This window comes from Danio rerio, chromosome 10 (assembly GCF_049306965.1).
Source record: "Danio rerio strain Tuebingen ecotype United States chromosome 10, GRCz12tu, whole genome shotgun sequence".
NCBI classification, from domain to species: domain Eukaryota; kingdom Metazoa; phylum Chordata; class Actinopteri; order Cypriniformes; family Danionidae; genus Danio; species Danio rerio.
The window spans coordinates 17,972,121-17,985,162 of NC_133185.1; the positions used below are offsets into that span (position 1 = coordinate 17,972,121).

The window sequence follows — 13,042 nt, forward strand, 5'->3', positions numbered from 1 at the left end:
CAATCCCAAAGTGAACAACAACAACGAATTAATCAAAAATAAAGAAAAAGTAAGTAAAGCAAAAATATACTATTTACAGTATGTACAACACTGAAACAAATAAAGACGGGAAAACAAGAGAGCTGGCAGAAGGGACGCGGGCGGCGCTAAAGAAATGAAAAGAACAAAACCCAAACTAAATCTAACTTCCCAGAAGCATCTAGCTAACTAACTATGTGAAAACAGTATAATTAACACACGAAGATCTTCCGAGTCCTAACTATCTACTCTATCTATCTATTCAAAAAGTACAAGGAGTGGCGCTCGCCCCTAACCTAGTGTACTAGACAGCAGAGTAGTCCTGAGTGTTGCGAAATGTATGTCACGTGACCTTCTTACCTGTCCGCTTCGTCCAAGCCTCGTAAACAACGATAAACTAAGAACAATGTACGAATAACGGACGGATAACGTGCACACAGAAACAAGCAACAACAAAACACAGTTAGACGGGGTAATTTCTAAACGCACGCGGTAAATACAAACAAGCGACGAAACAGCGAAAGAGACAAATGCAAGCAAGAGAGCAAGAAAACAAGAAAGAGCGAGTGGTCTGGCGCGCGCTTTTAAGACGGGTGGTCTTTGCTCATTGGATGTGACGTAAGAGTGACGTAACCGGGGAGGAATGACTGACAGCTGAATGGACCAATGAACAGAACCTGAGAATACATGAGAGCAGATACGGGAGAACAGAGCGAGAGAGAGAGAGGGAGGGAAAAAACACAAAGAAAACAGAGCACAAAAAACACAAATACATAACACTCCAGCTTGCCTGAGTGGAGGTGGTACTTCTTTTCTGCGGCTGTCAAAGTTCGAGACCCATAAGCGATGACTCTTAATTTTCCATTTTGTTTTTGATATAAAACAGCCCCAAGTCCCTGATTTGATGCATCAGTGTGCAGTATGAATGGCTGTGAGAAATCAGGAAATGCAAGGACAGGTGGCTCAACCAAACAGTCAATCAGTCTCTCTAGTATCTCTTGATGTTTGTCTGTCCATATAATTTGTGTTTTGGAGGACAATCCCCTACTCTTTTCTTTCCACTTTTGATGACTTTTCTCTTTGTAATCCTCTCTGTTAGTTTCTGTTTGTTTCAGTAGGTCATACAAAGGTCCTGCGATCTTTGAAAAGTTCTTTATATATTGCCTATAGTAACTGAGCAGGCCCATGACAGATCTCAGTTGTCCAACTGTGGTAGGTCTTTTCTCTTTCAGGCTTTCCACGGCAGCTGTGTCAGCCGGATCCATTTTACTTCCTTCCTCAGACACAATTCTCCCGAGGTACCGCACTTCACGCTTAAACAACTCACATTTGATAGGTTTTAACTTTATTCCATACTCTCTTAATCTTTGCAAGACCTTTCTCACATCCTCTACATGTTTTTCAAAGGTTTTGCTAAAAACCAAGGTATCATCCAGATAAGGAACACAGATATTGTCTCTCAGCTCTTCCAGGCATTCCTCCATGCAGCGTTGGAACACTGAAGGAGCATTCATCAGGCCGAAAGGTACCCGAATCCACTCATATAAACCCCATGGTGTAACAAAAGCAGTTAGTGGTCTGCTTTCCTTGGCCATGAAACCCTGATGGTATGCTTTTCCTTGGTCAAGGAGTGAAAACCAGGAGTTCCCTCCCAGACTGTCCATTATATCTTGTACCCGGGGAATGGGCTGCCTATCAGGATGTGTTTTTCTGTTCAACTCTCTATAATCAATACACAAGCGTAAGGTGCCATCCTTTTTCCTGACACACACTACAGGTGAGGCATATGATGAATTTGATTTCTGTATCCATTTTTGTGCAATGAGATCATGCAAGTAGTCTTTCATTTCCTGGTAGAGCGGTTTAGGCACTGACTGGTAAGTACGTGCTACTGGAGTAGTGTCTTTCAAAGAGATGGACAGTTGCAGCTTTTCAATGCAGCCTATGTCAGTTTCGGATTTGGAAAATGATGCCGCTTCCTCTTTTAACATTTGTTGAACAATTTGTTTTTCAGACTCATTAAGATGACTTAAGTTTACAGGTGGAACCCATGTGTTGTCAGGGGTGTGGCCAGCTTCAATTTTTATTTCATTTATTCTCAATGATGGTAAGTCATTATTGTCAAACGCAGCTGTTGGATACACAGACTGTACTGGCTGTACTGTTCCTATAACTGTCTTGCCCATTAGCATTAAGTCGTGATCTGTGGGGTTTTGTACACTGATGATGATGTGTGGGGACATGTGCTTCTGTAGGGTCACTACTGTTTCACAGAACTCCAACCCCTCTGTCCATTGTGGGTTAACATCAGGCTCAAAGAGAAGCAATGTGTCTTTTTTTTGTCGACGAGATTGTACCCTGCATTTTATTTGTACAGATGTGTGTTTTGGCACCTGAATATTTTCCTTTGTTGTTTTAACAAGGTATTCACATGGGGTTTCTTCGTGGATTTGATTAATAAAAGCATGTACTTTCTCTCTTTCCACACTAGGGAGAACTGTTCTCAGAAATTCCTTTGTGACTGGCCGAGGTAATTTATTGTCATTTAGAATTCGCTCAATCACATTAAATCCAATAATAGGACGACAAAGCTGCCTGCCCTCCATCACCAGCACAGGTATGACAAGTTCTTTTGTTTCAGTTGCAGTTACTGTTAAACCAAAAGTCACTTCCACCCATCCCATGTAAGGAATATCCTGTCCATTTGCTGCCACAAGACGGAGACTTTCAGGTGCATCGATTACCTCTGTCACATCCCTTAACCTCATGTTAGGCAAGTACTCATTTTTCCACAGTTCATCCACTATGCACACTTGTGATCCCGTATCCCATAATGCATCAACAAGCTGGCCTTGAATGTAACATGGTACAATACACTGCTTTCCAACAAAATCAGCACAAATAGATTCTTTTGCATTTGTTTTCTTTTCAATCATGGCAGAATTCATATCACGGTTGGAAACTTGTTTGCATTGATTCTTATGTTTTGTCCAGTGATGACATTGACAGGCTTTGGAGCAATAAAGTGTTTGCTTACAGGCAGAACATTGTTGCAAATTTAAGTCAGGATTCACTACACCACAGTGTGCACAGCTTTGTGGGGACTCCAATGTTTCACTGGTCACTCCCTGTCCCGCGGTCGTGACCCGGTGTCGTTTAACGACTGGTCTCTGTACATCATTGGATTTCGCACTCTGCAACCTGCCAGAAAATGGTCGCTACTCCCACATCTATAACAGTGAGTACAGTGCACATCTAATCCGCTCTGCTGACATGCCACACATTTCCTTAGATGGGTTGGAGGAGGGTGGTATTGTTGTGGAGGGAGCCAATGTTGTCGCTGATATGCTCCCCTTCGCCTGTCATAAGGCTGCAGATAACGTGCAGTGTGGTATGTAGACTGGGGAGGTTGCATGTATATGGTATCCCTTAAATGGGTGGAGGACTGTGTGGGCATGACCTGAGGCTGTCGTATGGATTCTTTAATTTGAGCCACCTCTACACTGAGATCCTTCAACATTGCCATGTCAGACCGCATTCCTTTTAACTCACTCAAAAGGTCAGGTTCAACTTTCTCTGTATTTCTGTGACACTGTGTCTTTCCTTTTTTTTCAATAGCGACTTCATTAACTTGTACAGGATTTACTTTAGTGAGATGATGTTGGGATAGATACTTTTTCTTGTTTTGACGCTCTGTTTCATTTGCACAGGCAACATTGACCTTGTCCAATAGAAGTTCATCGCTCACCTCATTTCTTGTGAGGTAAGGTTGCAGGTCACTTCTAATACTATCATTTTGTAAGCCGGTCAGGACAGTGTGGAGAAAAATACTCTGAACAAGATTTGGATCATATTTCAAAGTAGATTCTGCCTCCTGGGAAGCAAACAGAATCTTTTGTCTCAAATCAAGACACCGAACAATAAAACTTTGTGGATTCTCCTTACTACTCTGAACTTCTGATGTTAGCTGCTTGTACAGTTCTGTTGCACCTCTTTCCTGATAATGTGCTCGGAGAATTCGTCTCAAAATGGGCAAGGTTAGATTTGGTTTTCCTTCCAGATAGCTACGCAGTTGCATGCCTGGTGCTATCGCTCTGATTACAGCATCCACTATTTCAAGTTCCGAAACCCCTCTGCTCAGTCCATGCTCAATTTGATGAGCCAAACTTGAAAAAGTCAGTTTGTCTTTCTGTCCATGCTCACCGATCTGTCCTGAAATTTTAAATTCTCTATTCCAGGGAAACAAAACTGGTCGAGAGGGCACTTGATTTAGGTAGGTACTTGTTTCTTGTTGTGTGTTCACATTGTGGGATGCAAGAGGGTTTTGTGATTTGGTTGTGCGTTGTTGATTGCTAGTGTTATGGTACGTGTAATCACCTGCTCCTTGTTTTTGTTCAATTAGCTTTTGCAGGGCTACCTTTAATGTGTCAATTTCTTTTTGCAGTCTTTCTTGCTCTACATTTTCTGCTACCTGGTCTAAGGCCCCTCTTATTGATGTGTGAGGTGTTTGTTTTTCTGGATCACTGTTTCCAAACTGAATTTCACAAATTTTATCTTTTAAGCACAAAAGCTCTGACATACCAGCATCTTCAAGCTCTTCTAATGTCTCTCTCTCAATGTGTTTTACAATCAAAGAAATGAGTGCTGAACGACTTTTGTTGACAGCATTTTCACACTTAACTTCCAGAAAGTGACATAATTCAAGAAGGTTTCCTTTTGAGAGAGCATATAATGCTCCTATAACCTCAAGCTTCAAGTCCTCTAAGGAATCCATAGGTTGCTCAGTCTTTGGAAATGTGCAGTGCAATGTATGTGTGCAATGTCCGTAGCTGGCTGGAATCTTGCAGCAATCCTGATACTGTAAGTTGATCTCAGATTGAATGCACTTTTGTCCGAACACAACAGGGACCGTGGACACCCTCACTTCACTGATCTCCTAGGCTGAGTAAGAAGATGAATGGCACTGAAGGACAACTGTCATCACTCGAAGCCGACCCACACTGCATCCATCCCAGCGGTGCCTCCAAAATGTAGCGCCCTCACCGCCTGATGAGGGACAATAATGTTAATAAAAACACAGGAAACACGGAGCTGCTGCTGCTTCACGTCAGAGTCTGTGTATTGTTTTTTTAAATGAATGCACTTAAAAGTATACTTTCACATTGTACAACAACATATGTAAACATCTTCACAGATATTATATATATACACATATCACAAAATAATCACATACATATTCCCTGCACATTACTGTTATAAATTACTATAAAGTAATTATATGATTCTTCCTAAATAAACTATTCACAGTTTAATTATTCTATAACACACACACATAAAGGCTTATAAACGACCTACACATCTATCATCTATCTCTCTTTATATATACATTGTAACCAACTATGGGAAATAATAGCACTTTGTGACTTTATAATTACTTTTTTAACAATATTCCCTTTGTTAGTTATTATGTTGATACATATAATATACATTTACTTGACCGTTTCTACAGTTGGCATTTAAATCATCATATCATCATGTTACCGTTGGAATTACAGTGCAGAGCGTATATATATACAGTTAATACGAACTCATATATATTAATATGCACTATCAGGTTAATTTAATAGATGACACTTGTTGCTTTTATATCTCTAACATATACTCAACACATTTTGATAACGATTTCAATATTTCATACCTGATGAGGGACAATAATGTTAATAAAAACACAGGAAACACGGAGCTGCTGCTGCTTCACGTCAGAGTCTGTGTATTGTTTGAGCAGCAAGCCCCTCCCCCTCATTAAGTATGAAGTAGAAGTAGCCAATCGGAAACATGTAAATCATAGCATCACATTACATTAATTTAAAATATTTATTTTCTATTCTCTACTTAATAAAATGAAAGTGTACAGACTAGAAAGACAAATTAACTTTGATTTTTAATTTCTAATAATTCGTAACCACTTCAGAAGCGCTTTAAAAAATATATACAATAGCCTTTTGCGGGTGGTCACTGCATGTTGGAAATGTAGTTTTAGAGGTTTTGGAGGTGCTGGTGGCCGATGTTATTTGCTGGTGAGCAGGAGGAGGTGGCTAGTGGCCGATGTTACTGGCTGGTGAGCAGGAGGAGTTGTTGGAGGTGCTGGTGGCCGATGTTACTCGCTGGTAAGTAGGTGTTGGAGGTGCTGGTGGTCGATGTTATTGGCTGGTGAGCAGGAGGAGGTGTTAGAGGTGCTGGTGGCTGATGTTATTGGCTGGTGAGCAGGAGGAGGTGTTAGAGGTGCTGGTGGCCGATGTTATTGGCTGGTAAGCAGGAGGAGGTGTTAGAGGTGCTGGTGGCCGATGTTATTGGCTGGTAAGCAGGAGGAGGTGTTAGAGGTGCTGGTGGCCGATGTTATTGGCTGGTGAGCAGGAGGAGGTGTTAGAGGTGCTGGTGGCCGATGTTATTGGCTGGTAAGCAGGAGGAGGTGTTAGAGGTGCTGGTGGCTGATGTTATTGGCTGGTAAGCAGGAGGAGGTGTTAGGCCGTACTCACACTAGGTACAGTTGCCTCGAACCGGGCCAAAGCACGCTTGTCCCCCCTCCCGTCTCCCCCGACGGCCCGCGCTCACACCATATCGGGCCTCGGCACGCTTACGTCATCGCTGCTGCGCTGTTCAGAATCGCTCTCTATGGCAAGCCTTTTTAGCATTTAAATCTTTGTTCTGACTCCATAAATATATTTAGAGATATCTCTAATTATATTTTGACTAGTCATAATTATAATTCGACTAGTCAGAATAACAATTAGAGATATCTACAATTGCAATTGTACTAGTACGAAATCAGATTAGAGATATCTGCAAATATATTATGACTAGTCATATTCCTCTATTGACTTCCATTGAAAAATATTTGCAGATATCTCTAAATGAGTTTTGACTAGTCACAATTGTAATTAGAGATATCTCTAACTGAGTTTTTACTAGTCATACATTTGGAGATGTCTTTAATTCGTAATATTTAGAGATATTTACAAATATATTTGAAGATATCTCTAATTAATTTACTAATAGTCGAATTACAGTTATAGATATCTTGAATTGGATTTTTGGCGAGTCAAAACTCATTTAGAGATATCTGCAAATATTTTTCAATGGAAGTCAATGGAGGAATATGACTAGTCATAATATATTTGCAGATATCTCCAATCTGATTTCGTACTAGTACAATTGTAATTGCAGATATCTCCAATTGTCATTCTGACAAGTCGAATTATAATAATGACTTGTCAAAACATATAATTATATCTCTAAATATATTTATGGATAGTCAGAACATGGTTTAAATGTTAAAACGGCTTGCCATACGCTCTCACTCAGCAGCACAGTGGAGATTTCTCTAGTTATATCCTTTCAGTCGTTTGTTATGCAGTGACATGCAGTCAAATATTTCGCCAAACAGTCCTTAGGGATGCGGGGACACACAGTCAGATATTTTACCGAACAGATCCGCCACTTTTGGCGCTCATAAACAATCAAAGCTCTCGTGCTGCAGGAATGAGGAGGTCTGCTGAAGGCGCGCAGCTGTGGTGCTGTGAGGAGTTTGCGTCTTTAATAAACTACAGCAGTTTGCGATCACTGAACAGTAAGAATGATTAATAAATCCATATCAAACAGTCCCTTAAAAAGTCACGTCTCGCTTTAGGTTTCGAGCTTTGGCGCGTTTCGCGCTCACACACAAGTGTACCGCGCCAAAGCCCAAGTGTACCGCGCTCAGGCACACCTCTTCCAACCGGGATTACAACGCGACTCACTGTAGAAGTACTAAGTTTAAATATTCCAGCCAAAACTCTCTCTCTAAGAACAACAGCAACACGCAGGCAAAACATGAAAAACTCATCAACGAGTTGCAACTTGCACTTGGGGCTTGGCATCACAACCTCTTTCTCTGCAGTTGAAATTACAACCCTCTTAGCTTTGGACCAGAACACAATATGGGATGCTGATGGCTCAATAGATCTCCAAAAAACAAAAAAGATGTTTTTGTTTGGAAACCTCATGAAAGTCAACATCAGACACGCACCATGTATCTAGCAGGGCTCCTGAGGTATTAAGGCTTGCCACCAGTTCCTCCAGCTCCTTTATTTTTTCCAGTGCCTTATCAAGAGCACCTAATTAAAAAAAAAAAGTGCATATGGTAAACGTTAAACATGAAAATGTATTATTGGAGAACATTTCTCATAAAGGCGAAAAAATTGGTATTTTATCATTACAGTTTTGTGCAGTTTTACAATTTACAACATGACTGTAAATTCTTAATTCAATTATTGTACTTTTCAATTCAATTATTGTACATTTGTTTTCGACTTTAAATATCTTTGCTATCCCTTATCAGTCCCCCCCCCCCCCCCCAATTTGGCAATTATGTCATAATTCACCCACCCACAGGTTTTTCCAAGCCTGTATTTATTTATTTATTTATTTATTTATTTGTCTGAACACTACAGAAGATTTGGGTATTTTGAAGAATTTCAGTAAACAAATAGACATTAAAACCGATTTACTACTATAATTAATGAATTACTGACATTCTAACAAAATTGCCTTTGTGGAAAAACTGGGCATGAGTATGTAATGACAATTTTAATCCTGAACTATCCCTTTAATTAAACTGCTTGAAATGGGTGGTTCAGGTAGTTTAAATCAGAACTGATGAAAATGTTATAAGTGGGTTTAAATGTACTAATGGTAAGTTATGCATTTAAACGGGAAATTACTAAAATAGTAAAGTAACGTTTATGCAACACAATACCAATGCTCCACGACATAACTATGCTAGTAATTTCATATTACTAAATATAATGCAATATACTTTCTGTTTAACTAATAATTAATTACTGTGATATCACTCTTGACAGTGGTGTTTTTCCCCTGCTCATAACAGACTGTGCTTTTTGCAGTCCTCGTCTGGCGTGATTTAACCTCTCTCCAGTTGTTCCATGAAAACCTTGAAGGCACAGCCTGTGGTGTAAGAAATTTGCGACCGGACTGTGGATGGACGTGAACTTCATGCTCCGTGAAGTGCATAGCACACACAAAAGTGCTGCCCTTCCTCACAGTAAATTCCACCCCTCATCTCTCCAAATAGCCCAAATCCAACACCTCTGAATAGTTTCATTACTGGGAAAGCAATGAAATGACAAATATGGCTGTTTCGTTTTGGAATTAGTACAAAAAGGTACGCTGTAAGATTGGTTACTTTGAGCCTCCGCCATTGCACTTTGCTTCTACCGGAACAAAGTTTTCCCTACTTCCGGTCTCGATCGCCATTTTGTGAAATAGACATAAGCTGCGTCCCAAATGGCACACTATACACTATGCACTCATGCACTATGTACTTATGCACTTACACACTCAACAGGATAGTACATGTATGTAGTGGTGTCCCAAATGGCACACTAATGTTTTTTTACTAAACGGAAATTCAAACCGTTTCCCTGATGACGTTTGACGGTTGCCAAATCATTGAAATAAACGACCGAATTATCAAATAATACCTATCGTGAGTATTGCCGCATTCACCATCGGGAGGCGATATAATCACTCTCGTAGGAGAAATTTGCTTTCTCCATCCAAAATAAATAAAGTTATCCAACATGTGCGTCCGATAGCTCCGCCCCTTCCGCTACGTAAGCAAACCTGCGGTCGTTGAGTGCGTGAAGTGTCCATCATTACCGTACATTCACACCGAAAGCGGCGAGAGCGTCAAAGTAGCCGGAAGTCATTCATTTTCAATGAGAGCCGGCGGCGATAGGCGACGATAAGCGGCGAGGAGCAGCGCGGCGCGTCTTCGCCGGCGTGAGCGTCGAGGAGAGTTGAAATGAAGTCAACTTTATGGTAATGAGCTATGACGCGTTTCGGCGGCAAGCAATCAGAATGAAGACGTCCACTGCTTGATAGCAGTTCAGGGAACACAGACCTGTGAACTTTGGTTCCGACCACAGTTGTTCCCAAGGGTTTGATAATTGCGGTCGCCGGATTTCCAATTATTTACAATGTTTTCTTACAGGAACATACATTAAATAAGTCACTGGCGAGTTACTGATGTTCATTAATGTTATATAAATTTATCTTTAAAAAGCGGGAATCTCACGCGATGTGACAGTACAAAACAGTATTGCTGCTTCAGGATATTTCAGACATACGGACACATATTGGATAAATAGAGCAAAGCCACACCACACGCAACTTGATCTTCCATTGTTATATGAATTTGATAAAAAAGTGCGCAACATTTTCACGCTAAAAACATGCCTTATGCAGGAATGTAACTGATATGCTGCAACGGCTCCTTTAAATATGAGATCAATGTAGCGAGTTTTGACGCTCTCGCCGCCGGAGCTGAAGGCAGACAGCGTTGTCGCCAGGGCGGCCAGAGCGACCTTGGACGCTCTCGCCGCTTTCGGTGTGAACGTACGGTTACACACTTCATTTTAGCGGCTGAATGAGTGCATCACCCGGGTAATTAAAGTGCACTTATTATTTTAAGATTTTTCAGTGTGAACACACTAGCTGCGTCCCAAATGGCACACTATACACTATGCACTCATGCACTATGTACTTATGCACTTACACACTCAACAGGGTAGTATATGTATGTAGTGGCGTCCCAAATGGCACACTAATGTTTTTTCTACTAAGCGGAAATTCAAACCGTTTCCCTGATGACGTTTGACGGTTGCCAAATCAGTGAAATAAACGACTGAATTATCAAATAAAACCTGCCGTGAGTATTGCCGCATTCACCATCGGGAAGCGCTATAATCACTCTCGTAGAAGAATTTTGTTCTCACCATTTAAAATAAATAAAGTTATTCAACATGTGCGTCCGATAGCTCCGCCTTTTCCGCTACGTAAGCAAACCTGCGGTCGTTGAGTGCGTGAAGTGTCCATCATTACACACTTCATTTTAGCGGCTGAATGAGTGCATCATCCGGGTAATTAAAGTGCACTTATGATTTTTAGAGTTTTCAGTGTGAACACACTACTTACACTATTTATACTACAAAATGGCGTAGAATAGTGCATAAGTATGCGATTTGGGACGCAGCTACTACTTACACTATTTATACTACAAAATGGCGTAGAATAGTGCATAAGTATGCGATTTGGGACGCAGCTCTAATCTCAGAAATCCTCGAACAGCTTCAGAAATCTCAGGATCCGCACAGAAATATTCTACAAAGTCGCCCCGTCTCTCAACCAACAGATTGCGATGAGTTTGATTGTGTTTACAAGCACTTATTCAGTCGTCTCTCAACGGGTCTTACATTTCCGCAAGAAGTGACGTCAGTCACATGACCTTTCCTAATGCCCTGCTTTAAAAATCGACAATAATCTCATATTTAGCGTAAATAATAATAAATATGATCCTCAGAAAATAAACCAATAATTGTTCTGAAAGCAGTTTATGTTGCCTGTAGATTTCACGAATGGAGAATAATATCATCATCGTCCACTTCTTCATTATGGTACATTTATAGATGAGCTCGTTTGTTTGCTGTTGTTTTAAAAACTTTATTCACTTGAATTTCTGCGAGACTTTGGATAAATGTAAAGATTTCTCTCCTACTAATAAAGGTGATGACGCAAGGAAATTTTACTGAAAGCTGATTGGCCTCTTGAAAATATTTGGTCATACTGTATATAGTTATTTAATTTTATAACAAGAGCTTTTTAATTAAAACAAGTTTATTGTATCATATTTTGTCTTTTTTGACGCATTTTAACCAGAACTAATAATTGTAGGTGCACTAAGCAGGCAGGGGCTGTTCAGGTGGTTCAAACGACGGCCAAAATGTCCAGAATTTGTTCTTTAATTATTTTCTGTAATTTTTTTTAAATTATTGTTTAGTAATAAATGCATTTTTAAATAAATATGGTCAGTAGTTTGAATCCCATGGAGCCTCAAAGCCACATTGATGTGACGCGAGTCACGTGACATAACCGAGCGGTAACTTTAACTGAAATTTGAATCTTTGATGCGGCATCCATTGTGAATAACGTTATTATGAGTCGAAAAGAGCAAGAGAGACGAAGAGAAAGCAGGCAGCAGCGTCATTGTCGCAGAATATTGAACATATGTTCAAAAAGACTGGCAAACAGGGTAAGGCTGGCTGACGTTACTTCCTAACAGATCTGTCCCGTTCAGGTTCTAGGCTGGCTGCATTAGCCGGGGCGTCCTGTATATTTGCCGTTATTGATATGTCTCATACATGACCTCACTTTCCCTATTTATTTTTTGACTGCTGTGCCATTACAATTTTGGAAAATAACTGTCCGATAAAGGCTTTACTACCAAGCGAAGTCCTCTGCTGTCAACTGTCACAGCAAAAAGCGCTGATCCCGTCCCGTCCATGTTATGAGGCTGTTTACACCTGCTCACTTCATTCGCTTTATTCTGATCTGATATTAATCCAATCGCTCAAACCACTTCAGATTGCGGTCTGGGACACACTCCAGACGAAACTGGACAGGTCTAATTAATGTATTCTTTTACACAAAATGAATTTAAATGAAATAAATGATGACCTGGAGAAAATCTGACCTGCGCCAGTTTAGAGAGACAGCTGTAGGTGCGCTTTTACAGCCAAACACACGTAAAGTGCCAAATAAATCAAGACACATTTACCATAAGCATAAAACATGTGTTCTGACTTTCCTTCATCTGCCAAAAAAGTCAACTAGTCATGTTCAACTACACGGTCTTTAGGCTAATATGAAGCATTTTCTCTTCATTCATCATTTTTACTTTTATTTCTTTAAGTATTTATTTCATTATATTATTATTTCATTACATTAAATTCGTTTTATTTTTATACAGAAATTATCAAATTAAAATGTTCAATTAATAATAAATGGCAGCTGTTGTTAAACACAAAACGATGAATAAAAAGTGTCCAGCACCAAAAGCAGTCCATAAATCAACACGTTTTAAATGGAGTTTTTATAATGAGTCAAATCCACTGATAATGATCATATT

At 40.1% G+C, this 13,042-nt stretch overlaps 1 protein-coding gene and 2 long non-coding RNA genes across 7 annotated transcripts in view; 2 read left to right on the forward strand and 1 right to left on the reverse strand.

The window, feature by feature from the left end:
- mamdc2b (MAM domain containing 2b) overlaps window positions 1-11,345 on the reverse strand; it is a 54,203-nt gene extending 42,858 nt beyond the window's left edge. For 2 of the 3 annotated variants that reach the window (XM_073914521.1, XM_073914498.1), the window contains exons 1-3: window positions 11,181-11,345; window positions 8,947-9,349; window positions 8,084-8,171 (exon numbers count right to left, since the gene is read on the reverse strand). The gene's annotated coding sequence lies outside the window, so the exon portion shown is untranslated. Of the gene's footprint in view, window positions 1-8,083; window positions 8,172-8,946; window positions 9,350-11,180 lie in introns of those variants that run through there. The other variant, XM_073914520.1, reaches the window with a different exon arrangement.
- LOC141376326 (uncharacterized) lies at window positions 837-2,791 on the forward strand. Its single transcript, XR_012386181.1, has 6 exons — window positions 837-1,316; window positions 1,426-1,543; window positions 1,647-1,795; window positions 2,033-2,125; window positions 2,510-2,548; window positions 2,660-2,791. It is a non-coding gene; the product is annotated as an uncharacterized lncRNA (long non-coding RNA).
- Window positions 3,331-5,123, forward strand: LOC110440066 (uncharacterized). 3 transcript variants are annotated; one of them, XR_012386178.1, is made up of 4 exons: window positions 3,331-3,577; window positions 3,729-3,781; window positions 4,079-4,291; window positions 4,924-5,123. It is a non-coding gene; the product is annotated as an uncharacterized lncRNA (long non-coding RNA). The 3 variants fall into 3 exon arrangements; XR_012386179.1 differs by having other exon boundaries at window positions 3,440-3,577; window positions 4,079-4,193; XR_012386177.1 differs by having other exon boundaries at window positions 3,440-3,577; window positions 4,257-4,291.
- Window positions 11,346-13,042: the final 1,697 nt, after the last annotated feature.